This window comes from Trachypithecus francoisi, unplaced genomic scaffold, assembly GCF_009764315.1.
Source record: "Trachypithecus francoisi isolate TF-2019V2 unplaced genomic scaffold, Tfra_2.0 Lachesis_group1, whole genome shotgun sequence".
NCBI classification, from domain to species: Eukaryota; Metazoa; Chordata; class Mammalia; order Primates; family Cercopithecidae; genus Trachypithecus; species Trachypithecus francoisi.
Window position 1 is genome coordinate 79,254,936 of NW_022681454.1, and position 24,944 is coordinate 79,279,879.

General features: G+C 37.8%; 1 protein-coding gene across 1 annotated transcript in view; it reads left to right on the forward strand.

Annotated features, from left to right (window-relative positions):
* Positions 1-24,944, forward strand: part of CHIC2 (cysteine rich hydrophobic domain 2) — a 55,364-nt gene that overhangs the window by 24,186 nt on the left and 6,234 nt on the right. The window lies entirely within an intron of this gene.

Consider the following 24,944-nt stretch of genomic DNA (forward strand, 5'->3'; position numbering starts at 1 on the left):
TCCTCCCCAGAAGCTGAGCAGATGCCAGTGCCATGCTGCTTGCATAGCCTGCAGAACTGTGAGCCAATTAAACCTCTTCATTATAAGTTACCTAGTCTCAGATATTTCTTTATAGCAATGCAAGAACAGCCTAACGAGAGATTTTAGTACCACTGTCTTGATAACTGATAGAACTAGTAGACAGAAAATCCCTACAAATATCAGCCAACTTAACCAAATTGACATTTATAAAACACTCTAACCAACAATAGGTAAATACACATTCTTTTCAAGTACCTACAGATCATTGAGATAGTTCTTATTCAAAGTAATTAAACAAGTCTTAATAAATTTAAAGGGATTCAAAACATACAAAGTAGGTTATCTGACCACAGTAAAAGTAAATTAAAAATCAGTAAATGAAAAATCACTAGAAAATCCCCAAATATTTGAAAGCTAAATAAAATGCTTCTGAATAACTCATTGGTCAAAGAAATCAAAAGGGACATTTAAAAGCAGAATGAATTAAATAAAGATTAAAACACAAAATGTCAAAATTTGTGTGATACTCCTACAGCAGTGTTCAAGGAAGGAAATTTATATCACTGAAAGTCTGCACTAGAAAAGAAAGCCTCAAATCCATGACCTCTGTTTTCACCTTAAGAAATCAGAAAAACAGGAGGAAATTAAATCCAAAGTAAGGAGAGGGGAAAAAAATAATAATGGTCAGACTGAAACCTATGAAATATAAAACATAAAATCAATAGAAACAATCAGTGAAACCAAAAACTGATCTTTGAGAAGAACAAAAAAATTAATAAATCTCTAGCCAGAGTGGGGAAAAGAGAAAGAAGAGATAATATATTAACAATTTCAGGAATGAAACAGGTGACGAGACTAAGAGGTTTTAAAGATAGTAAAAGAATGATTAATGAATACTATAAACTGTATGCCTATAATTCAGCACCTTAAAGTGGACAAATTCCTTGAAAAAGAGAAACTATAAAGCTTAACCAAGATAAAATAGATGACTTGAAAAGTCCCATATCAATTAAGTAAATTGAATTTGTAATTTAAAAACTGCCAGCAAAGAAAATTCCAGGCCCAGATACCTTTACTGGTATATTCTTACAAAATATAAGGAAGAAATAATGCCTATTCTACACAAACTCTTCTAGAAAATCAAGAGAAAAGAACCCTTCCCAGCTCACTTTATGAGGCCATCATTACTCTGAGGCCAAAACCAGACAGAGATATTATAAAAGAAAAGACAGAAAAATGTTCCTCATAACATAGATATAAAATTTCTAAACAGACTTTTAGCCTATCAAGTCCAACAAAAACATGAAAAGAAAAACACACATGGCCATGTACATTGTCCTTCCCAGGAAGGTAAGTAAGGTTGGTGTAACAACCAAAAATGCAATGAATGTAACTCAACATATTTCTAAACTAAAAAGAAAAACCACACAACAATCTCTAAAGTGGCAGTAAAGGCATTTGACAAAATTCAGCATCTATACTTGATTAACAGTCTCACAGCCTAATAGAATAAAACTTCCTCAAGCTGATAAAGGACATCTACAGAAACCGTACAATTAACATGACACTTAATAATGAAAGTCTGAATGCATTTCTTCTAAAATCAAGAACGAACCAAGAGGATGTTCTCACTACTACTAATCAATGTTATTCTGGAGATTCTAGCCAGGGCAGTAAGGCAAGAAAAAGCAACAAGTATAGTAATACTACTGTCTTGATGGGCAGATGACATGTTTGTCTATCAAGAAAATTCAATAGAATCTTTAAAGAAACTCCTAGAACTAACAGATGAGTTTAGCAAAGCTATACCCTATCAACAAAAAATAAAAAATTAAAATGAAAAAATACAATTTTAAAATAGCATAAAAATACTAAGTACTTATAGAGAAAGCTGAAAAAATATATAAGACCCATACACTAAAATCTACAAAATATCACTTAGAAAAAAACTTAAAAGACTTAAGTAAATGGGGGAAAATATTGGTTCATGTGTCAGAAGAGAAATTTTTTGTTTGTTTTGAGACGAAGTTTCGCTCTCATTGCCCAAGCTGGACTGGATTGGTACGATCTTGGCTCACCACGACCTCTGCCTCCCAGGTTCCAGCGATTCTCCTGCCTTAGCCTCCGAGTAGCTAAGATTACAGGAATGCGCCACCATGCCTGGCTAATTTTATGTTTCTAGTAGAGACAGGGTTTCTCAGTGTTGGTCAGGTTGATCTCGAACTCCCGACCTGAGGTGATCCGTCCGCCTCAGCCTCCCAAAGTGTTGGGATTATAGGCATGAGCCACCGCGTCTGGTGAGGAAATACTTTTAAGTGGCCAATTTCTCCAGACTGATCCATAGATTCAGTGCAATCCAAAGTAAATTCCCAGCAGGACTTTTTTTTTGTAGAAATTGACAGGCTGATTCTAAAATTCATATGGAATACAGACAACCTACAAAAGCAAAACAACTCTGAAAAGGGAATACAAAGTTGGAGAACCAACACTACCCAATTTCAAGACATAATTATAAAGCTACAATACTCAAAGTAGTGTGGTACTCGCATCAAGATAGACAAACAGATAAACAGAAGAGACAGAGCCAAAAAATAGACCCCTTTATGAACTGATTTCCCCCAAAGGTAGAAAGGCAATTCAGTAAAGAAAGAACAGTCTTTTACAGCGATATAATTGGTAAAATTAAATACCTATACATTTTTTAAAAATCCTTCAGTCTATACATTAAACCGTATTTTAATAGAAAGTTTAACTCAAAATGTAAAACCTAAACCTATAGAACTCTAGAAGAAAACATAGGAGAAAAATTCTTGTGACCTAGGCTTAGGAAGAATTACTAGGTATAACATTAATGGCACAATCCGTAAAAGAACACCAGACAAATTGGACTCCATAAAAATTAAAAATTTATATTTTTGAAAACTATTGGAGGATTTAAAGACAAACTACTGACTGGGAGAAATCTTTGCAAAGCAGATATTTTTATCCAGAATATATAAGGAATTCTCAAAACTCAACAATAAGAAAACAATTCAAAAAATATTGAGCAAAAATTTAGAACAGACACCTCACCAAAAAAGATATATAAATGAAAAATTAGCATCTTTTCAGATGCTCAACATCACTAATCATTAGGAAAAATGCAGATTAAAACCATAATGATAACATTACATACTTATTAGAAGGACTGAAATTAAAAAGACTATGTAAGTCTTCCATTGCTATAAGGAAATACCTGAGACTCTACAATTTATAATGAAGAGGTTTAATTGGCTCACGGTTCTGCAGACTGTACAAGAAACATGGCACTGCCATCTGCTCAGCTTGTGGGGAGGACTCAGAGAGCTTATAATCACGGTGGAAGATGAAAGGGAGCGGGCATCTCATATGGCAGGGCAGGAGCAAGGGGGTTGGGGGAGGTGCCACACTCTTTTAAAAAAACATCTCCAGAGAACTCAGCACAAAGCCATGAAGTATCTGCCCCCATGATCCAATCACCTTCCACCAGGCCCCACCTCCAACACTGGGGATTACATTTCAACATGAGATTTAGAGGGGACACATACTTAAACTCTTTAAAAGACTACTCAGTGTTGACAAGGATGTAGCAGAACAGAATCTATCCTACAGTAGTGTGAGATCATAAAATAATAGTACTTCCACTTTTGGCAGTTTCTCAGTTCCTTAAATGCATTTCCATGGATTGACTATAATTGTGGGTTTGTGTATTTATTCATGCAGCTTATGCTGTATGTATTTTGGTGTTCTATAATTAGGTATATAAATTTTCAGGATTTTTGTGATTGACCTCTTTATCATTATAAAATTGACCTGTATTTTTCTCTGAAATTTACTTTGTCTAATATTCATAGTCATTCCATTTCTTTTGATTGATGTTAGCATGGTATATATTTTTCCATCCTTAAACTTGTTTAGCTCATTTGTACCTTTTATTTAAAGTTTATTTCTTATAGGCAGTGTTGGGTCTTGCTTTTTTATTCAATCTGACAATCTCTGCCTTTTAATTAGGGATTTTGACCCATTTGCATTTCTTGTGATCATCATTATGGCTAGGTTCATCTTTCATTTTGCTGTTTTTTCCATCAGATTTTTAATTTACATTTTTTTCTCATTTTTTTGCCTTATTTTTGCTTTTCTTTTTTTCTTTTCCTTTCCTTTCTTTTCTTTTTCCTTTTCCTTTCTTTTTTTCTTTTCTTTTCCTTTTCTTTTCTCTTTTCTTTTCCTTTTTCTTTTCTTTTCTTTTTTTTCTTTTTTCTTTTCTTTCTTTTTTGAAACAGTCTTACTCTGTCTACCAGGCTGGAATGCAGTGGCTCATTCTCAGCTCACTGTAACTTCCACCTCCTGGATTCGGGAGATTCTTTTGCCTCAGCCTCCTGCGTAGCTGGGACTACAAGTATACGCTACCATGCCTGGCTAATTTTTGTGTTTTTGGTAGAGACGGGGTTATGCCACATTGGTCAGGCTGGTCTCGAACTCCTGGCTTCAAGTGATCCATTTGCCCCGTTCTCCCAAAGTGCTGGGATTACGGCGGGAGCCACCACACCCAGCCTCATTTTTTGCCTTCTTATTTATTTATTTATTTATTTATTTATTTATTTATTTAAGACAGAGTCTCACTCTGTCACCCAGGCTGGAGTGAAGTGGCTCAATTTTGACTCACTGCAACCTCTGCCTCCCAGGTTCAAGTGGTTCTCCTGTCTCAGCCTCCCAAAGTGCTGGGATTACAGGTGTGAGCCACCGTGCCCGGCCTGCCTCCTTGTTTTTGAAAATAATGATTAGTAAGGTAACATTCATGTAACATAGCCATTTAAAAGTAAGCAGTTCAGTGATGTTTAGTATATTCACAGTATTGTGCAACTCCCACCTCTATCTAGTTTCAAAACATTTTCATCACTCCACAAAGGAATCACACCCTTACCCATCAAGCAATTTCTCCCCATTATTCCTTCCCTGTAGCCCCAGGCAACCACAATCTGTGTTCTATCTCTATGGATTTATTGATTCTGGATATTTCATATAAATGGATCATACAATATATGACCTTTTGTGTCTAGCTTCTTTCACTTAGCATAATTTTTTGCAAATTTGCCTACATTGTAGCATGTATCAGTACTTCATTTTTATGGGTTAATATTCCATTGTATGTATATCTCACAATTTGTTTATTTATTCATCCATTGATGGGCATTTAGGCTGTTTCCATTAGCAGTTGCTGCTGTTAACATGGATATGCATGTATTTGTTTGAGTACTTGCTTTCAGTTCTTTTGTGTATATACCTAGAAATATGGTAATTCTGGTTTTCACTTCTTGAGGATCCAGAATAGTGTCCTCGTGAAGTAAGACCCTCTTGGGTATTCTGAATTATAGCATTTTCTAGTCTTGCTGGTGGAAAGAGGCACTATGCTGGATTTTTTGTATTTTGTGTTTTTTATTTTTTGTAGAGATGGGGTCTTACTATGTTGCCCAGGCTGGTCTTGAACTCCTAGGCTCAAGCAATCTTCCCACCTCAGCCTCCCAAAGTGCTGAGATTATAGGCATGAGCCACCATGCCTTGCCTTACATAGGATCTTATCTGCCTCTAATAGTTTCTTTACTTGCTCAGTACTCACCTTAATATTCAGTAAGGACTATCTGCAGATCCTGGAGTTCGTTCTCTGTTCAGCACTCTCCTCTGGTACTGTGCTCTGTGACTTCTAGCTGCCCCGGTCTTCCTATTCTTTCACTTCTGTCTTTTTAACTTAGGGAGTCCCTAGGCTTTGCCTGGTTTCTCCATCCATTCACTGTGGCCTGGACTCTAAGTCAGTGAGTTTGGGAAATTGTAGGGCTTGTCCAAATTGTTTCTGTTTTCTCAGGGATGACTGTCTTTCATTTTCCATGTCCTGAAAACTATTTCAGATGTTTTGTCTTTTTTTGATTGTTTCAGATTAGAAGGTAAATCTGGTGTCCATTGCTACATCTTGGCTGAAAATGGAAGTCTAAACATCCTCTTTTTATAGAGATGCTCTTGACATATAAGTACCGTGTTAGGTGCCAGGGATAGTATAAGTCTATACTAAGGCTGGGCGCGGTAGCTCATGCCAGCAGTCAGCACTTTGGGAGGCCGAGGTGGGTGGATCATGAGGTCAGGAGTTCGAGACCAGCCTGGCAAACATGGTGAAACCCCGTCTTTACTAAAAATACAAAAACCAGCCACGTGTGGTGGTGCGTGCTTATAATCCCAGCTACTCAGGAGGCTGAGGCAGGAGAATCTCTTGAACCCGGGACGCAGAGGTTGTGGTGAGCTGAGATCATGCCACTGCACTCCAGCATGGGTGACAGAGTGAGACTCCATCTCAATAAATAAATAAATAAATAAATAAATAAAATTCTCCTCAAAGAGCATATAGTCTCTTTGGAGAGCTGGCTACAGGGTAAGCTTGTAGGCACTTTTCTTGTTTTTCATGAAGTAGCTCTGATAGCAGAAGACAATAAAAATGTATCCTTAGGGTCTGGAAATATGAAGTAGCCACCAGCAGTCACAAAATATATTTGAAATCTCATATATTAAACATTAATTTGAATTTTACATTCTATTACCTGGTATGTATTTGTTTTAATAGGCTATTTAAAATGACTTAACATTGAGTAAACTGATAATCTAGGAAGATAAGCATATTCATCCTATGAAATTGCTAGGTTTGGCTACCATTTCTTTATGCTGCCAGTGTGCTATTCTCTGGATTTCGTTTGTTAATTAATTCAGTGAATATTCCTAAAGCAGCACTGTGGGCTTGGTACTGTTTCAGATGCCTAGGTTAAATGGTTTCTCTTGTGGACTTAAACGATAGACAAAAGCAGGAAAATAAATTCAAGATAGTTTCAGAGAGTAATCAATGCTTAGAAGTCAGTAAAACAGGAAACTTTGATCTTTTAGTAGGTTTCTTTGTAAGAGCCTGAGAAACTTAACAAGTGAATAAAATCCTTCAGCTTTATTAAATAGATTTTATGACATTTTCTTTGCAAAGCTTATTTTTGTTATACTTTGCTTCTTGGCTGTATCAGAATTATAGTATTATAGCTTAGAAAATTCATATTCAGCTAAATGGATATCACATATTATATGTGCCTTCAGTCTGCTCACTTTTTGAAGAAATGTTTCATAATTTTACTATATACTGTGCCGTAGTATGTTTTTGTTTTGGTTTGTCTTCCATCCTAAGCAACTGTTAGTTTCAGTCTTCAGGCTTCTAAGATTTTGCACATATATTTTCTTTCGCAACTTTAATGACTTTATAGACTTTGTTTATATATGCTTTCAGCCTTCCTCATGTCTGAATAAAGAACCCTAAGTTTTAGACTGTTTATACACCAACTTCTTAACCTTGTTAGTTGTCTTACCTCCTTTATAAAAATGCTTTACTCTTTTAGATACGCTAACCAGAATTATGCCACTTTCTAAAAGTGGTCTCTATACGGATTTGTTAAAAATATTGCATATTTTCATTTCCTTTGTGCTTTTATTTATATTTAAAATTATATCAGGAAATCATTCATTTAGGAATAGGGAAGTGGCCTGTAACACGTGGTGGCTAGAACTTACATTTTGGTGCTAGAACTAGCTGCTTTGGACTGTGACACTTATCAATCCACTCACTCTAAACCCTTCCTTGTAGTGTTGTTTTAAGAATTACAGCAAGTAGGCCGAGCCCTGTGGCTCACTCCTGTAATCCCAGCACTTTTGGGAGGCTGAGGCAAGTGGATTGTGTGAGGCCAGGCGTTCAAGACCAGCCTGGCCAACATGGTGAAACCCTGTGTCTACTAAAAATACAAAAATTAGCTCGGCGTGGTGGTGTGTGCTTGTAATCCCAGCTACTCAGGAGGCTGAGACAGCAGAATCACTTGAACCCAGGAGGCGGAGGTTGCAGTGAGTCGAGATGGCACCACTGTACTCCAGCCTGAAGCAACATAATGAGACTCTGTCTCTCTGTCACACACGCACACACACACACACAAAAGTAAGTACATGTAGGCTACTTAATATAGTATTTTGCCTATAGCAGGTGCTTAGTTCAATGTAGTTGCTGTTATTATCATTTTAGTATTATTATTCCCAGTGTTTGTCTTCTTAACTACTGTATCCCCAGTGCTCTCACAGTGCCTAGCATCTACTTGGTGTTCAATAAATATTTGTTGAATGAATGTATTCATCTGGCCTTTAAAATCCTGGCATTAGCAAGATCATAATGTTTCATAAGATATGGTACTTACTAATCAGAAGAAGATTCCCTGATAAATAGAAGCATCTTGCCTTTTAGAATAAGTAATAGGAGCTCCTACTGCTGTAGGAGCAGTGTGATACAGTATAAAGGATAGTAAACCAATGTTTGAAGTTGGGTGACCTTGAGAGAGTCGCTTAAAGCCTCTCTCAGTGTTAGGTTTTTTTTTTCCCTTTCCTTTTAATCTGAGCAAAGGACAGGCCAGCTAATTTCTCAGATACTTCCAGTTCCAAAAATCTGTAGTCCTCTAGAAAATTGAGCTTTGTAGGTCTATAAACTATTTCTATAACCATGCTTTAAAAAGAAGCCAGGAGTGGTGCATGCACCTATAATCCCAGCTACACAAGAGGCTGAGGCAGGAGAATTGCTTTAACCCGGGAGGCGGAGGTAGAGGTTGCAGTGAGCCAAGGTTGCACCACCGCACTCCAGCCTAGGCGACAGAGTGAGACTTCATCTCAGAGAAAAAAAAAAAAAATTCTCAATGTTGATTTTTATTTTAAAGCTTAAGAATTAGGCCGGGCGCGGTGGCTCTAGCCTGTAATCCCAGCACTTTGGGAGGCCGAGACGGGCGGATCACGAGGTCAGGAGATCGAGACCATCCTGGTTAACACGGTGAAACCCCGTCTCTACTAAAAACTACAAAAAACTAGCCGGGCGAGATGGCGGCGCCTGTAGTCCCAGCTACCCGGGAGGCTGAGGCAGGAGAATGGCGTGAACCCAGGAGATGGAGCTTGCAGTGAGCTGAGATCCAGCCACAGCACTCCAGCCTGGGTGACAGAGCGAGACTCTGTCTCAAAAAAAAAAAAAAAAAGCTTAAGAATTAGCATTTTAGGCCAGGTGTGGTGGCTCACGCCTGTAATCCCAGCACTTTGGGAGACTGAGGCAGACTGATTACCTGAGGTCAGGAGTTTGAGACTAGCCTGGTCAACGTGGTGAAACCCCATCTCTACTCAAAATACAAAATTAGCCGGGCGTAGTGGTGCATGCCTGTAGTCCCAGCTACTTGGGAGGCTGAGGCAGGAGAATCACTTGAACCTGGGAGGCAGAGATTACAGTGAGCTGAGATCGTGCCATTGTACTTCAGCCTGGGCAACGAGAGCAAAACTTCGTCTCAAAAAAAAAAAAAAAAAAAGGAATTAGCATTTTAGTAAATATAAACATAAGTGTATATATATTTTATATAGATTTATAAATTTATATATTTATATATTTTATTTATATATATATATATATATTTTTTTTTTTCTTTGAGATAGAGGCTCTCTTGCCCAGAGTGGAGTGCAGTGGCATGATCATGGCTCACTGCAGCCTGGATCTCCTGGGCTCAAGTGATCCTCCCACCTCACCCTTCCAAGTAGCCGTGACTACAGGCACACACCACCATGCCTGGCCAATTTAAAACAAAACATTTTTGTAGAAATGAGGTCTCTCTCTGTTACCCCAGCTGATCTTTAACTCCTGGGTTCAAGCAGTCCTCCAGCCTCGGCCTCCCAAAGTGCTGGGATTACAGGTATGAGCCACTGCACCTGACCATCATTGTAATAAATATTTTAATATAGGTTTCTTAGGTTTTTACTTTTCTGAATTTTTTGAAAGATAATTACTATTTAGTTTTTGAAATGTTGGCTAAGATGCCTATATTTCTCTCATGTCAAGTATTTTGTATGCATACAAATAAATGGTAATACAGTTTACTATGTTTTTTTTAGTTGAGATTCTAGTTATGTTTCTTCTGAGTATCTTTACTCTCGAGTTCAAGTTTAGTCATCCAATAATTGTGACTTACTCTGGCTAGGGGTATAGTAGTGTTGAGAATCTAAATGGGAGAAGTGAATAGTAAAGTTTTGTTTTAAGTTAGAATGCAACTTTGTAAGACTTAAGGAAATTCAAAGGAAAGTGAACCTGGGGGAATCATAAGCAGAAACCTAAGAATATTGGTATGTGGGAGGAATATAAAATATCCTTACTCAGTTATACCGATGTATTAAAAGTTATCCAAAACTTTCAGAACTGATTTACTCTGTGTTTGGGATTGACCATTTATAGTCAGTAACTCTGAGTCATAAAATGAGAAAGGAATTGAACATTTGGATGAAGAATCAGATAAAGAAAAATACCTCTAACATACATCATATTACAGATATTGAAACAAGGCAGAACAAATTCGAAACTATATTGAAATTCTAGTGAGGTGGGAATCCCGAAGAATTTCTAGAGAACAAGGAATGATGGATGAAATGTAGTCTTATAACTGCTATTATTATTGATTGAAGATGTGGAAAATCAATGACTTTTTTTTTAGAATGCTATCCAATTTGCCTTATTTTGGTAAATATAACAAATATTCATGTGGTCAATAATGGTATTAATCTTCATTACCCTATATTTCTTGACTTTCATATGATTTTATTACAGAGGTTTTTCAGGAACCTGATCTTTCTTGTGCAGGGGTTATTTATACTGTTCTAATGTACAGATAGACCTAGCAATATAAAATGCAACTCGGAGAAATTTCTGTCGAGTAAATTTAGAGAAACAAACTTGAGTTATGGTTTGTATTAAATTAGAAACATCTTATTTTTACATATAATAAAAACTTTCACATCATATTTGATGTTTGACTTTTTCTTTTTTCTTTGAGACGGAGTCTCGCTCTGTCACCAGGCTGGAGTGCAGTGGCACGATGTTGGCTCCTGCAGTCTCCACCTCCCCGGTTCTAGTGATTGTCCTGCCTCAGCCTCCGGAGTAGCTGGGGCTACAGGTGTGCACCACCATGCCTGGCTAATTTTTTTGTATTTTAGTAGAGACTGGGTTTCACCATGTTGGCCAGGATGGTCTTAATCTCCTGATCTCATGATCTGCCTGCCTCGGCCTCCCAAAGTGCTGGGATTACAGGTGTGAGCCACTGTGCCCAGTCGATGTTTGACTTTTATATCTACTTAAATGTAATTTAAGACAGAAACACTTAGTTTATAATACCAGTTACTCCAAATTGCTAAATTCCTGATATTTAACTTGAAAGATTTTGCTATAAAATGGAAAATGTATGTTGATATGCAATGAAATAATAGACCACAAGGAAAAAATAAAGAGAAAGATAATTATTGTATACTGGCTATTAGCAAGGCACATTATATACATTCTCTTTTAATTTAATCTTCATAACACCCTGTGTGAAAAATATGGTAATATCAGTAAGTTATTGAGTCCTTACTTACTGTTTACCAGGGATGGAGTTTATCAGTTTATTTGTACTGTATTCTTACAAAATTATAAAAGCAGATATTCAGATTATTTTAAGGATGAGAAAACTGAGGCTCAGAAGTCAAGTAACCTATTTGAGATCCCCAGTTTATAAAGTTAAGCCAAACTAGAATTCCAATCATTGGGCTCAAAATCTCATGCTTTTCCCACTATTTTAAAGAACTACAAAGATCAAGCTATTTTTTATTAAAATTTGACGTTATACCTAGCAGCAGAGAGATAGGTTTTAGAGCTTTGGAAGGAATTTAAAAGATTTCATGAGTTAGGAAATTCAGGCCTATGGGCTGAATTAGGTTATAATTTACCTGATTTGTCCAATTGATTGATAAATGGTAACACTATCCAAGCATTATTATATCAACTTTTGCAGTACTTTAGTTTTTCAGAGGATTTATCTTTGTATTTTTTCCTAATATTTAAATAAGTTTGTATTTCTTGAAGACACAGACAGTAAAGGAAAGAAGCTATAAAGCAGGTAAAGTGGGTATAGGAGAAAAAAATATACATTTTAAGTAGATTTTATACAGAGTTATAGTTGGACAACCAAGAGTTGATATATTGCTTTTGCTTCTGTTTTGCTTTTATAAAAACAAATGAAAATCAACATCTTGTCTTTGAAAAGTTATTTATTAGGTTCCTACTCCCTAGCAAATACGTTTACATGACTTCTGGTAAAGTTATTTTTCTTCTAGTGTTAGATCCTTTCTTGAAACTTGTGTATTTACTTTTAGAGAGATTGGGAATGACATGTAATGAGTTAATGCAGTGAAGGTGGGACGGGAACTCTGAATGAAAGAACTGGGTTTTCTGTATCTAGCCCTAGGCATTTAATTTGTGGTTTCTTGCCCCTTCTTCACTATCTTCCGTATTATAAGATACAGAATAATGAAATAGGTTTGACCTTTTTGAAATCTTATTTCAGTCCCTTTACAAAAGGGATCCTACATAAAAGATTTCTCATAACTAGAGGAATACATTTACCGTTCCATTTTAAAGAATGCTTTGGCTTTGAAACTTAAACAAATTCTTACATAAATTACTGCCATTATTATGAACACCAGTGAAAATTTGTTTTTAATTAAAATTAAACCGTGTTACTAAGTTTTCATCATAAAAGAGGATACTCATAAAAGTGTAAACTTTGAGCCTTAAAAATGCAGAGGTAGCACTGTAAAGATATGCTAGAATCCTTAGAAAATGTGTTTTGTCATCAGCTGGCTGTAAATATTTAGAGCATAGTATTGGTGTCGTGGTTTATGCAAAGATTTGCACCTATCTTCTTCTGTGACCTGAGTTTTTAATATGAGATACTGTATTTTTCAATTCTAGGGTGTCCATTTGCTGTTTTTGAAAATAGATTCCAGTTCTCTTTTGAAATTCTTCATTTTTTTCATCCAGCTTTCTACTTTCTTTTCTTGAACACATTAATCATAGTTTTAGAGTAACTTGAATATGAAGGCCAATAGCCTTGTTAGTGGCTTAGATAATTTGCATGTCATAGATATGTTATTTGTCTGAGGATAATATCTGTAAAAAAGTACTGACTTATAAAAATCTTTCTTTACAAAGTCAGGATTGGCCTTGAAATTAAGAACAAAATATAATTGAAGTGAAACCATTAAGATTTTAAAAAGAAGGGAAGAAGGGTAGATTCAGTGAAGTGACTGCATTAGTCAAGAAGAGAAAGGCATAAAAGTAGACAAGAAAGAGAAGTAAACAGATTAAAATGATACTTAAAAGACAAAAACTGTCAGAATTTGGTGTACTAGGAAATAAAAAAGGTGAAGGGCAGAGGAGGAGGTATATAAAGAATTATCATCTCTATTTTCCAGCTTTGTTTAGTAGATGTATACTAGGGCCATTCCCTTATTCGTCTCAGGATAATATCTGTAAAATATCCATAACATATCTGTAAAAAAGAAAAGTTCTTGATAAAAATGCTTTTTTTTTTTTTGAGACAGAGTCTCATTCTGTCACCCAGGCTGGAGTGCAGTGACACACTCTCGGCTCACTGCAGCCTCCACCTCCCGGGTTCAAGCAGTTTTCCTACCTCAGTCTCCCAAGTAGCTGGGGCTACAGGTGCACACCACCACACCTGGCTAATTTTTGTATTTTTAGTAGAGATGAGGTTTCACCACATTGGCCAGGCTGGTCTCAAACTCCTGACCTCAAGGGATCCATCCATCCACCTCCTCCTCCCAAAGTGTTGTGATTACAGGTGTGAGCCAAGGTGCTTGGCCTACAAAAATTTTTTTTTTGTGATAGTATTATAATAGTTCTGTAGCATGATGAAAAGAACAGGAAATTGTAGGCCATTTAATCCTGGTTTCAAATCTCAGCTCCATCATTTCCTAGTACAGATTTACATTTCTTCACCTCTGTAAGCTTTAGTTTTTATATGTAAAAAGAAAGTAGTCCAATCCGCCATATAGGCTTGTTGTGCAGATTAAATAAGGTAATAAAAGCAAGACACTTAACATGGGGTCATACCCAAAGTGAGGATCCACAAATGCTGGTTCCTTATCTCTTCTTGTTTCTCCAGTTGTCTGTTATCATCCATCAGCAGGTGATTTTCTTTTACTCCTTTCTTCTTGCTTTTAAAATAAGTCCTTTTTTTTTTTTTTGACAGGGTCTTACTCTGTTGCCCAAGGTGGAGTGCAGTCACACGCTCACTGCTGCCTTGACCTCCCAGGCTCAAGTGATCCTCCCACCTCAGCTTCCCAAGTAGCTAAGACCACATGTGTGCACCATCACACCTGGCTGATTTTTGTAGAGATGGGTTTTCACCATGTTGCTCAGGCTGGTCTTGAACTCCAAGGCTCAAGTGATCTGCCCTTCTCAGCATCCCAAAGTGCTGGGATTACAGGCATGAGCTATTGCGCCCAGCCTTTACCCCTTTTCTACCTGTTGGCCCTAAGTGTCTCACGTGTCCATGTGAAGAGACCACCAAACAGGCTTTCTGTGAGCAACAAGGCTGTTTATTTCACCTGGGTGCAGGCGGGCTGTGTCCGAAAAGTGAGTCACCTGGGTGGTGGGATTATCATTAGTTCTTACAGGTTTTGGGATAGGCAGTGGAGTTAGGAGCAATGTTTTGGGGGCAGGGGTGGATCTCACAAAGTACATTCTCAAGGGTGGGGAGAATTACAAAGAACCTTCTTAAGGTTGGGGGAGATTACAAAGTAATCTCAGTTAAGGTGGGGCAGAAACAAATCACAGTGGTGGAATGTCATAGTTAAGGCTATTTTCACTTCTTTGGTGGATCTTCAGTTGCCTTTGGCCATCTGGATGTATATGTGTAGGTCACAGGGGATGTGATGGCTTAGCTTGGGCTCAGAGGCCTGACATTCTTGTCGTCTTATATTGATGATAAAAATAACATGTAATAGTGTTGAAGTGTTGGGGCAGCAAAAATTTGCAGCAGGTGGGGAGATGGTATGGGGAGATAATGGGCAGTGTTTCTCAGGGCTGCTTTGAGCGGGGTTGGGGTGGCGTGGGAACCTAGAGTGGGAGAGATTAAGTTGACGGAAGATTTTGTGGTAAGGGGTGATATTTTGGGGTTGTTAGAAGAAACAATTGTCATATAGAATGATTGGTGATGGCCTGGATACTGTTTTGTATGAATTGAAATACTAAACGGAAGATACAAGGTTCGAATAAAAGAAGGAGAAAACAGGTGTTAAAGGACTAAGAATTGGGAGGACCCAGGACATCCAATTAGAGAGTGCCTAAGGGGGTTCAACATAATTACTTGCTTGGTTGGTGAGTGTTTGGGCTCTATCCTTGAGTTTTTTTATGTTGTCATATACCAGGCCAGATCAATTTAGATAAAAACAACACTCTTCATTTAAAAATGTACAGAGTCCCCCCCCTTTTTTTTTAGCAGTGAGTAAGTCGGGCCCTCGGTGATTTTGGAGGAAAGAGAAATGCAAAGCCAGCAATTGTTTGTTAAAGAAGGATTAGAAATGGCTAGGAGAGAGTGAGTGAGACTGATAGTGTGGTGGAGATAGCTGAGGAGACGTAGTGGGTGGCATAAGAACGGAACGAGAATAAGAGGAAGTATAAAAGTAAAGAATAGGACTTGATCAGGGTAAAAGTATTGGAGTGTGTCCTGTCAGCAAAGATAATCTATCCACTGCAAGAAGGAGTCAAAAGTGGCGAATTGGGGATAGATTTTCACGGCGAAAAGGCAATGAGAGGTTTTAAGAGACAGGCTAGCGGCTTGTAACCTACATGGAAGAGGTTATGAAATGACGACAGAATAGAATGGATGGGCCTCTCAGGCTGGAAGGAGATATTTTCCTTGGTCCAAGAATTTGCCTTGTGTGGGAAGAGATTGATAGGTGGAAGTTTCAGTGGCAGAGTAGGTGGGAGTGACCGATGAGAAGGAGAAAAACTAGGCAAGAGGGACAGAAGTTGGAACACTAGCTACTTTTTTAGCTACCTTATCAGCATAAGTGTTGCCCTGAGCGATGGGATCTGACACCTTTTGATGGCCTTTGCAGTGAATGACTCCAGCTTCCTTTGAAAGTGGCCTTGAGAAGAGTTTTGTTAAAGAGGAATTAATGATGGAGGACCGTTGCATAGTAAGGAAACCTCTTTCAGCCCATATAACAGCATGGTGGTGCAGAATATGGAAGGCAGATTTAGAGTCAGTGTAAATATTGACCTGTAGTCCTTTTGCAAGAGTGAGGGCTTGAGTTAAAGCAGTGAGTTCGGCTTGCTGAGAGGTAGTGGAGCGGGGCAGAGCGGTAGCCTCAATGATAGATGTGGAAGATATAGCATAGCCTGCGTTTGCTGGCGAGTGGCTATTAGGCCTGGTGGAACTGCCATTGATAAACCAAGTGTGATCAGGATGAGGAACAGGAAAGAAGGAAATATAGGGAAATGGAGTGAATGCCAGGTGGATCAGAGAGATACAGTCATGGGGGTCAGGTGTGGTATCCAGAATAATGTGAGAGGCCAGATTGAAGTCCGGATCAGGAACAATGGTAATTGTGGGAGACTCAGCAAAGAGTGAGTATAGCTGAAGAAGCTGGAGCAGAAAGTATATGCATCAAGTGTTAGGAAGAAAATAGATTTTGTAAGTTATGAGAACTGTAGAGAGTTGAGTGGAGTATAGTTTGTGATTTTTAGGGCCTCTAAAAGTATTAGGGTGGTGGCAGCTTCTGCACGGAGACATGATGGCCAGCCTAAAACAGTAAGGTCAAGTTATTTGAACAGAAAGGCTACAGGGCGCGTTCCCAGCTCTTGTGTAAGAATTTTGACCCAACAGCCCTGTACTTTGGCTATGTGTAATGAAAAGGGTTGGGATGAGTTCAGGAGAGCTAGCGTGGGGGCAGCTTCTAGGGCTGTTTTTAAGGAATGGAAAGAGGAGTGGCGAAAGGAGTTAGAATCTAGGGCCAGTTAGGTTTGCTAGAACAGAATAATGGCTTGTGGAGGGAGATATTGAGGATAGAAGAGAATATGGGTTTGGCACCACGGTGTGGGTAGGCAAGACAATTTGGTTGATAAGGTGCAGATCCTGAACTAACCTTGTAAGACTTGTGTGGTTTTTGGACAGGTAAAATGGAGGAATTGTAAGGAGAGTCTATAGGCTTTAAAAGGCCATGCTGTAACATGCGAGTGATAACAGGCTTTAATCCTTTTAAAGCGTGCTGTGGGATGGGATATTGGAGTTGAGCAGGGTAAGGGTGGTTAGGTTTTAATAGGATGTTAAGGGGCATGTGATCCATTGCCAGGGAGGGAGTAGAGGTGTCCCATACCTGTGGGTTAAGGTAGGGGATGCAAGAGGAAGATGCCAAAGAGGCATTGGGTTGGGAAAAAGGGTGGCAATGAGGTGTGGCTGTAGCTTAGGAATAGTCAGGGAAGCAGATAATTTAGTTAAAATGTCTCGACCTAATAAGGGAGCTGGGCAGGTGGGGATAACTAAAAAGGAGTGCATAAAAGAATGTTGTCCAAGCTGGCATCAGAGTTGGGGAGTTTTAAGAGGTTTAGAAGCTTGGCCGTCAATACGTGGGGGCAAGGGAAACAGGTCGTTGAAAAGAAGGTAATGTGGAGTGGGTAGCCTCCGTATTAATTTAGAAGGGGTTGGACTTACCCTCCACTGTAAGAGTTACCCAAAGCATCTGTGATGGTCCAGGAAGCTTCGGAGGCAATTGGGCAGCGTCACTCTTCAGCCACTAAGCCGAGAAGATCTGGGAAGGAGTCAGTCAGAGAGCCTTGGGCCAGAGTTCCACGGACTCTGGGAGTGGCTGCCGGTGAGTTGGATAGTCTGATATCCAGTGGGGTCCTGTACAGCTGGGACACGGCTTAGGAGGAATCCCGGGCTGTGGGCATTCCTTGGCCCGGTGGCCAGATTTCCGGCACTTGTAGCAACCTCCTGGGGGAGGAGGTTCTGGAGGAACCCCTGGCTGCTGCGGTTTGGGCGTTTGGAGGTCTTGTGTGCTGGAGATGTGGCTGGGGTTTGTCTCACAGTGGAGGCAAAGAACTGCAACTCAGAAATACAGAAATACATTGTTACTTGGTTGCCTGTACTCTATTATTTTACACCTTGAAGGCGAGGTTAATTAAGTCTTGTTGTGGAGTTTGAGGGCCAGAATCTAATATCTGGAGCTTTTTTTAGTGTTGGGAGTGGGTTGGGTAATAAAATGTATATTGAGAATAAGACAGCCTTCTGGCCCCTATGGGTCTAGGGCAGTAAAACGTCTAAGGGTTGTTGTGAAACAGGTCATGGACTGGGCTGGGTTTTTATATTTGATGTAAAAGGGCCTAAACGCTAACTGATTTGGGAGAGGTCAGATAAAGAAAAAGGAGCATTAACCTTGACTATGCCTTCAGCCCCAGCCACCTTCTTAAGAGGAAATTGTTGGGCATGTGGGGGAGGGCTAGTCGCAGAACGAAACTGTAAGCCATACCAGGTGTGAGGGGAGGTGATAGAAGGATTATAGGATAGGGGAGCGGAGGCTGAGGAAGAAGAATTGGGACCTAGCTCAGCCTGGCGAGGCGCAGTCTGGGGAGGAGAGGTCATATGGGTCTGTAGAAAAAGAGGATTCAGAGGACGCAGAGCTTGGGGTGGAGACTGAAGGAACAGACAGGAGAGAAAAGAAAAATTTGGGATGAGTCGCATTGGGAGCAGAGACTAGGGAGGGACCAATGTATAAAAGAATGCCTGGGCATCAGGCACTTCAGACCATTTGCCCATTTTTCAACAAAAATTATCTAGATCTTGTAAAATGGAGAAATCAAAAGTGCCGTTTTCCGGCTATTTAGAACCATTATCAAGTTTGTACTGGGGTCGAGCGGTATTGCAGAAGAAAATAAGGCGTTTAGGTTCTAGGTCAGGTGTGAGTTGAAGAGGTTTTAAGTTCTTAAGAACACAGGCTAAGGGAGAAGAAGGGGGAATGGAGGGCAGAAGGTTGCCCATAGTGAAGGAGGTAAGTTTAAAGAGAAAGGTAGAGACACAGAGAAGGGAGGTAGGGAGCAGCCCTTGGCTGCAATGTGGGTGAGCTGCCAAAGCTGGCGTCCCCGCAGTTGACTTGCCACCAAGGGAATGTGGGTGAATGACCAAGGCAGGTTTCTCCGCAATGATTAAACACCAAGGGAAGGCTGTCTTCCCAAGTGCATAACCGGCGCTGGAGTTTTGGGTCCACAGATAAAATGTGTCTCTCTTTTCTCTACTAGAGAGGAAAAAGAACTGGAATTGGACAGGGAGATTGAAGGGTAGAGAGAGAGGCTGGAGAAGAGAGTGAAAAGACCTCTTACCTGATTTAAAATTGGTGAGATGTTCCTTGGGCTGGTTGGTCTGAGAACCTGAGGTCGTAGGTGGATCTCCTCATGGAGTGAGGGCAAGGACAGGGGACTGGTGTCCCAAAGGAGTACCTCTGACCCCGGTCTTCGGCACCAAATGTCACACGCGTCCATGTGAAGAGACCACAAAACAGGCTTTCTGTGAGCAACAAGGCTGTTTATTTCACCTGGGTGCAGGCGGGCTGAGTCCGAAAAAAGAGAGTCAGCAAAGGATGGTCGGATTATCATTAGTTCTTACAGGTTTTGGGATAGGCAGTGGAGTTAGGAGCAATGTTTTGGGGGCAGGGGGTGGATCTCACAAAGTACATTCTCAAGGGTGGGGAGAATTACAAAGAACCTTCTTAAGGGTGGGGGAGATTACAACGTACATTGATCAGTTAAGGTGGGGCAGAAACAAATCGCAATGGTGGAATGTCATCAGTTAAGGCCATTTTCACTTCTTTGGTGGATCTTCAGTTGCCTTTGGCCATCTGGATGTATACGTGCAGGTCACAGGGGATATGATGGCTTAGCTTGGGCTCAGAGGCCTGACACTAAGCCCTGATTCTTCCTTTTGTAATTACATATATTTTTTAAAATTCCTGATAGCCGTACTTTTTATTTTATTTGCTTAGTGAAATTCCTTTGTCTTATGAACAGTTTTTCTAATATTCTGTGGTCAGTTGAAACTCTTTTTTATTTTTTAATTTTTTGGATACTTTTTTAAAACAATAGTAGTTATGTTTTTGCTGCCCAAATTAAAGGAGACCCTTCCTGCACCCTGCCCCAACCCAAGCGCATTTTTGTTTGACTAGATTATTGAAAGCAAAAAAACCGTCTGAGACCAAGTGGGAAGATTGCCTAGTGGAAATAGGTCAGGCAGAAGGTGGGTCAGATGGGGACCTCAAAACTTAATTTTAGTTTTTAAAACGTTAGTACTTTCTGAAATGTTATTCAGAGTTAGTAGATAACAAACACCCTTTAAATTGTGCATGTTTGTGTACATGTTTCTTTTTTTCTGGAGAGAGAGAATCCCCATCTTTTATAATTCATAGCCAGTATAACCTAAACAAGTTAATAGTCTCTCACCAGCCTAGATTGTAAACTTGATGAAATTCTATTTAAGATTAGCACCTATTAAGTCACTGCTCAGTACTAAGAGGATATTTTTGATTCACAAAATGTTAGCAATTTTTTTTTAGTGTATTTCCATCTAAAAATACTACTTTTAGTAAATAGTACATGATACTTCAGTGGGTGTTTTAATATATCTAGATTATGTAAAAGTTAATGTTCATATTAAAATTGTAAGAGGTGCTTTAATGTACAGGAAGGGAATTTGTTTAAAAATCCTTTTGAGAAATCATATTCTAGTTTTTTTTTGGTGAATCTAGGTTTTTCACATATAATACTGTGATATGATTATCTAATTTTCTGCACATCACTGGAATATAAATTTCATATTAATCCAGAATGAACAGAAGTGAATAATATAATTTCCTATAATTCATTTTAAATTATATATGGTTTCTTCCTAATAACTTACAGCTAAAAACATTGTTTTACTTAACAAATTCAGTTTACACAGATGTCTAAAGATAAATAGCATTCTTATTTGAAAAATATAAGTTAAAAACAAGATTATGAATACATTGAAAGCATTATTTTAAAGGTTAATTAATGCATTATAGATTTAGGAGTTTAAAATTTGTTTTAAGTAGGGAATTGAACATTTGAAATTTTTCTTTCCCATTTTGTGATGGTATGAATAAATCCAATTCAAATACATTTTAATTATAGGTTTAAAATAGATGAACTTTTATAAATCATTGTTAGTGAGATATTCTATATATTTTGTTAGCATATCACAGCATCTTTTTGTTCTAACGACTGATAATACTCTTTTATTGGGAAATATTAAGAGAAACTTTGTTTCAGTTTCTACACTTAACATTTTTTTTCTTTGGCTCTTAGTGCTCTAAAATTCATGAGATTTCCATTGGTTTTATTAGTAATGTCTAGAAAACCACTTCTTTGTAAAACCATGTTTTCAAACAATTGATTGTGAATAAATGAGTCATTGGGAATTAGGAAACTCTTAAGTAATAGTGGTGGCAAAGTAGGAGATTAATACCTTAAAGATTTTCTGAATGGTTCTTTGCTGTGCTGGAAGACTTATTTATGTCTAATGGCATTTAATTTGTTTATAGAGAATAATATTAATAATTTATTCCTAAGAAAGTTACAGTATTTAGGAAAAATTACAGAAGAACCTAATAACTCAAATTTGAATTTTCAGGAAATCTTAGTTTTCTGTTGCAGTAATTGAGTTTGTCTAGGTGTATGTGTATTTTGCCGTTATAAGCTTACTTTAGATGCTTCTTTGGAAGATATGTCTTATATGGATATGTCTTATCTAATATTGTTGATTAATCATTACCTTATTAGCCATTTTATGAATTACTGAGGCCCTTTTAGTTCTCTTTCAGTTTTCATGTTTTTCCGTATTTTCACAGTTCTGCTAAAGATCTAAAAGGGACCAAAGGCAGTATAAATAGAAGCCAAAATTTCTATTCTTATGTTTCTACTACTTGTTGCTAACTTAAGTCTGTTTAATACTTGTTTAGTAATTGAAATGATATTTTTAAAATCTCTTATTAATTTTTACTTTCACGAAGCTGAATGGCTGTGTTAAAACTAGTTCACCAATGAGAAAAATATAACCACTAAGGTGTGGAAATGAAGAAATGTGTGTGTTTTTTTTTAAAAGAAAAAGGGTCATTTAAAGTGAGCTGAGGGAGATGGGTGGGATCCAGATGCTTGGAGCTGTCTACTTCCAGACCAGGTTAGTAACATGACGCCATTCACACAAAAAAGTTGTTTTGCCTGCATGTTGTGAGTTGGTGATCTTGGTCCTTTTAATTAAACATAAGAATACATCATAAAATTATGTTTCTTGTTGATCATCTTTTGCAGAAAGACGAGAATTCCATTGGTAAAGAACTTAACCTGTCCCCTCACCCCCAGGGTGTGAACAGTGAAAAGGATTAAGGCCCACTGTAGGGAAGCTTGCACTAAAGCCTGCACTGCCCTTTCCCCTGTTCTTTCAGCTAAATAGATTTTTAGTTCCCATGACTATCAATCTGGTGCTTTTCACAAGCACTAAATTCTCTTAAGAAAATTAAAAATGACTTATTTTTTTAGAAACTGGCCCGGAATACTGAAAGATGGTGTTTTTTTGGTACTTTGTTTCATGTTGATAGATCCCATACATATTATTTTTTTATGATGCGTGTTAATTTGCCTCAGCTTGTTTTGAATTTGGAGTTGAAATAAATATTTAAAAACCAAGGACAGTTGTTACATGATTAGGTTTGCTTGCCCACAGTTAGCAATTGTAGAGTTTGACACTATTGAATCTTACATTTCATTAGAAATAGCTACCTGACATCCTTGTGGACATAAACTCTTTAACTTTTATCTGGATGACTACATTTATAAAGTGCTTTCTTTTCATGTTTAAAAGCTTTTAAGTAGCTTTTATAAATGCTGAAGTGTCATTTTTTTTTAAGTATCTGCCAAATTGGTATTGTATTTAATCTTAAAAATATATTTTGGTTTTCTTAACTAAAAATAATTGCATAGTATTAAACATTCTCAGTAGCTAAACCTTTTTTTTTCTCTATTTGAGCTTTTGTTGTTACTAACAAATAATTTTTGGCACAGTTTCTTTTTTTTTAAATGACTGCTAGAATCTATATACTTGTCACCTTAGTGTGCTAGAAGTGTTCCACTCAAATCAAGGGTTCCTTTCTGGTTTTGTATGTTCTCACCTGCTCCTCACTGTAAATCATTGAGATGTCAAGTTCAATGATTAATTAAGCTGCACGTGCAAGTGCTTTTTTTTTTTTCACCTGTCAAGCAGGAAAGAAGTCTTATAGCAAGATTAGATGGTGCTAATTCACAGCTTTTACTTCAGATTGTGAAGTGTGTAGCAATATTTTATATTTATATGCTTATTCAGAATGTGGCATATCAGGGCTTATTTGTTTTAGAATTCTTAAATATTGTAAGATACAATTATTATACCAAACCTCATCATTAAACTCCTAATTATAGGCAAAGAAGAAATTGAGAATTCCTACATAAATACTTTGGAATTTAAGATTTATACTTTGTAATTATCTTTTATTCAAATACTAGTAGTTAATTTAAGTTAAAGTAAATATTTTTAAGTTTTAAAATTGTGTGTATGAATGTGTCTATATATCATAATGAGATCTATTATTATTATAGCATGGGTTTAAATTTCTGATGAAATGATGGTGGTAACTACATTTTTTTCTTTAAGTAATAAGTATTTACAGAATGTAGTGTTAAGCTTTTGGGTACTATTTTATACATTAATATAAGACAATGGACTTGGAAAGCTTGTTCCACTCTAGTTCTTTCATCATCCACCCACCCCCAAAATCATCAGTGAAAGTAAAACCTCAAATTGTATAGTAATCTTAATCTATTATTAAAAGGCCCTAGAAAGAAAGATTACAAGGTAGATTCAGGTTTTGAATCAGTTTTGCCATTGGTTTAGCAGCGGGTGGGCAGGCAGATGCCTGCTCAGAGTAGAACCTATTGCCATTTTTCACCATTGATAGAGTAGCCTTTCAGAGTCAATGAGCTCTGTCAATGTGAGCTTGTCAAGGCTACAACTTCATAGACCTGAGAGGCGGTTTGAGAGGTCAGCCCTTTTCAGGTTCGCTGTGATGCAAATGAACTTTAATGCTTAAACAACTATTGGAATTTTTATGTCTGCTCCTTGTTCTTTTTTCTTCACAAAGTCATTGACGAGACATTCAGTGCTTTTTAAATTGGAAGTTGTATTGTGCTAAAGACCTAGTACAGATTTACGGAGGGCTGAAAGCAGTTAGATCATGTTCTTTTCATGGTGCGATTAGAATCAAATCGATTTCCCTACAGCCTTCAGCATTCAGATGGCAATTTTAACAAAGCTTGGGGGCTAGACAAGGGACAAAACGACCGAACTGAATGTTAATTACACTCTGCAGCCTTATTTTCTTTTGATTTGGGGCTGACTGGCAACTAAATTAACAAAAAGTGTGACCATAACTGCTGCCCTATTTTCATTTAAAAGGAGAGCTGCCTCTAAAAGGCTATCTTTACAAAGAAACAAGTGAGGTCTGCTGATCATTGTTAACAAGGGCACATTTTTTTCCTTTAAAATTCTTGCCAAAAAGACTCTTCGAAAAAAGTAATGTAATAATAAATTAGTCATTGGCATATTATTACCCAGAGAAGTAGCTGATTTTCTGAGTTTTGTGACATAAGCTTGGAAAATGTAAGTCAGTAGTCGTAATTCATTGGTAGTTATGAATTATAATTGGCACCTATGTGACTTTGGTGTATCTTTAGCATGTTTAATATGCTAAAAGGTAATGTAACTATTTAAAGTAGATATTTTAATTACATGTTAAAATTTTATTATGTAACATTAAACTGTTCAAACCCAGCTTGATCCTAACAGTTTTGCACCTAGCTAATCCTTGCTTGACATGCACATTTTCATATTTGATTACTA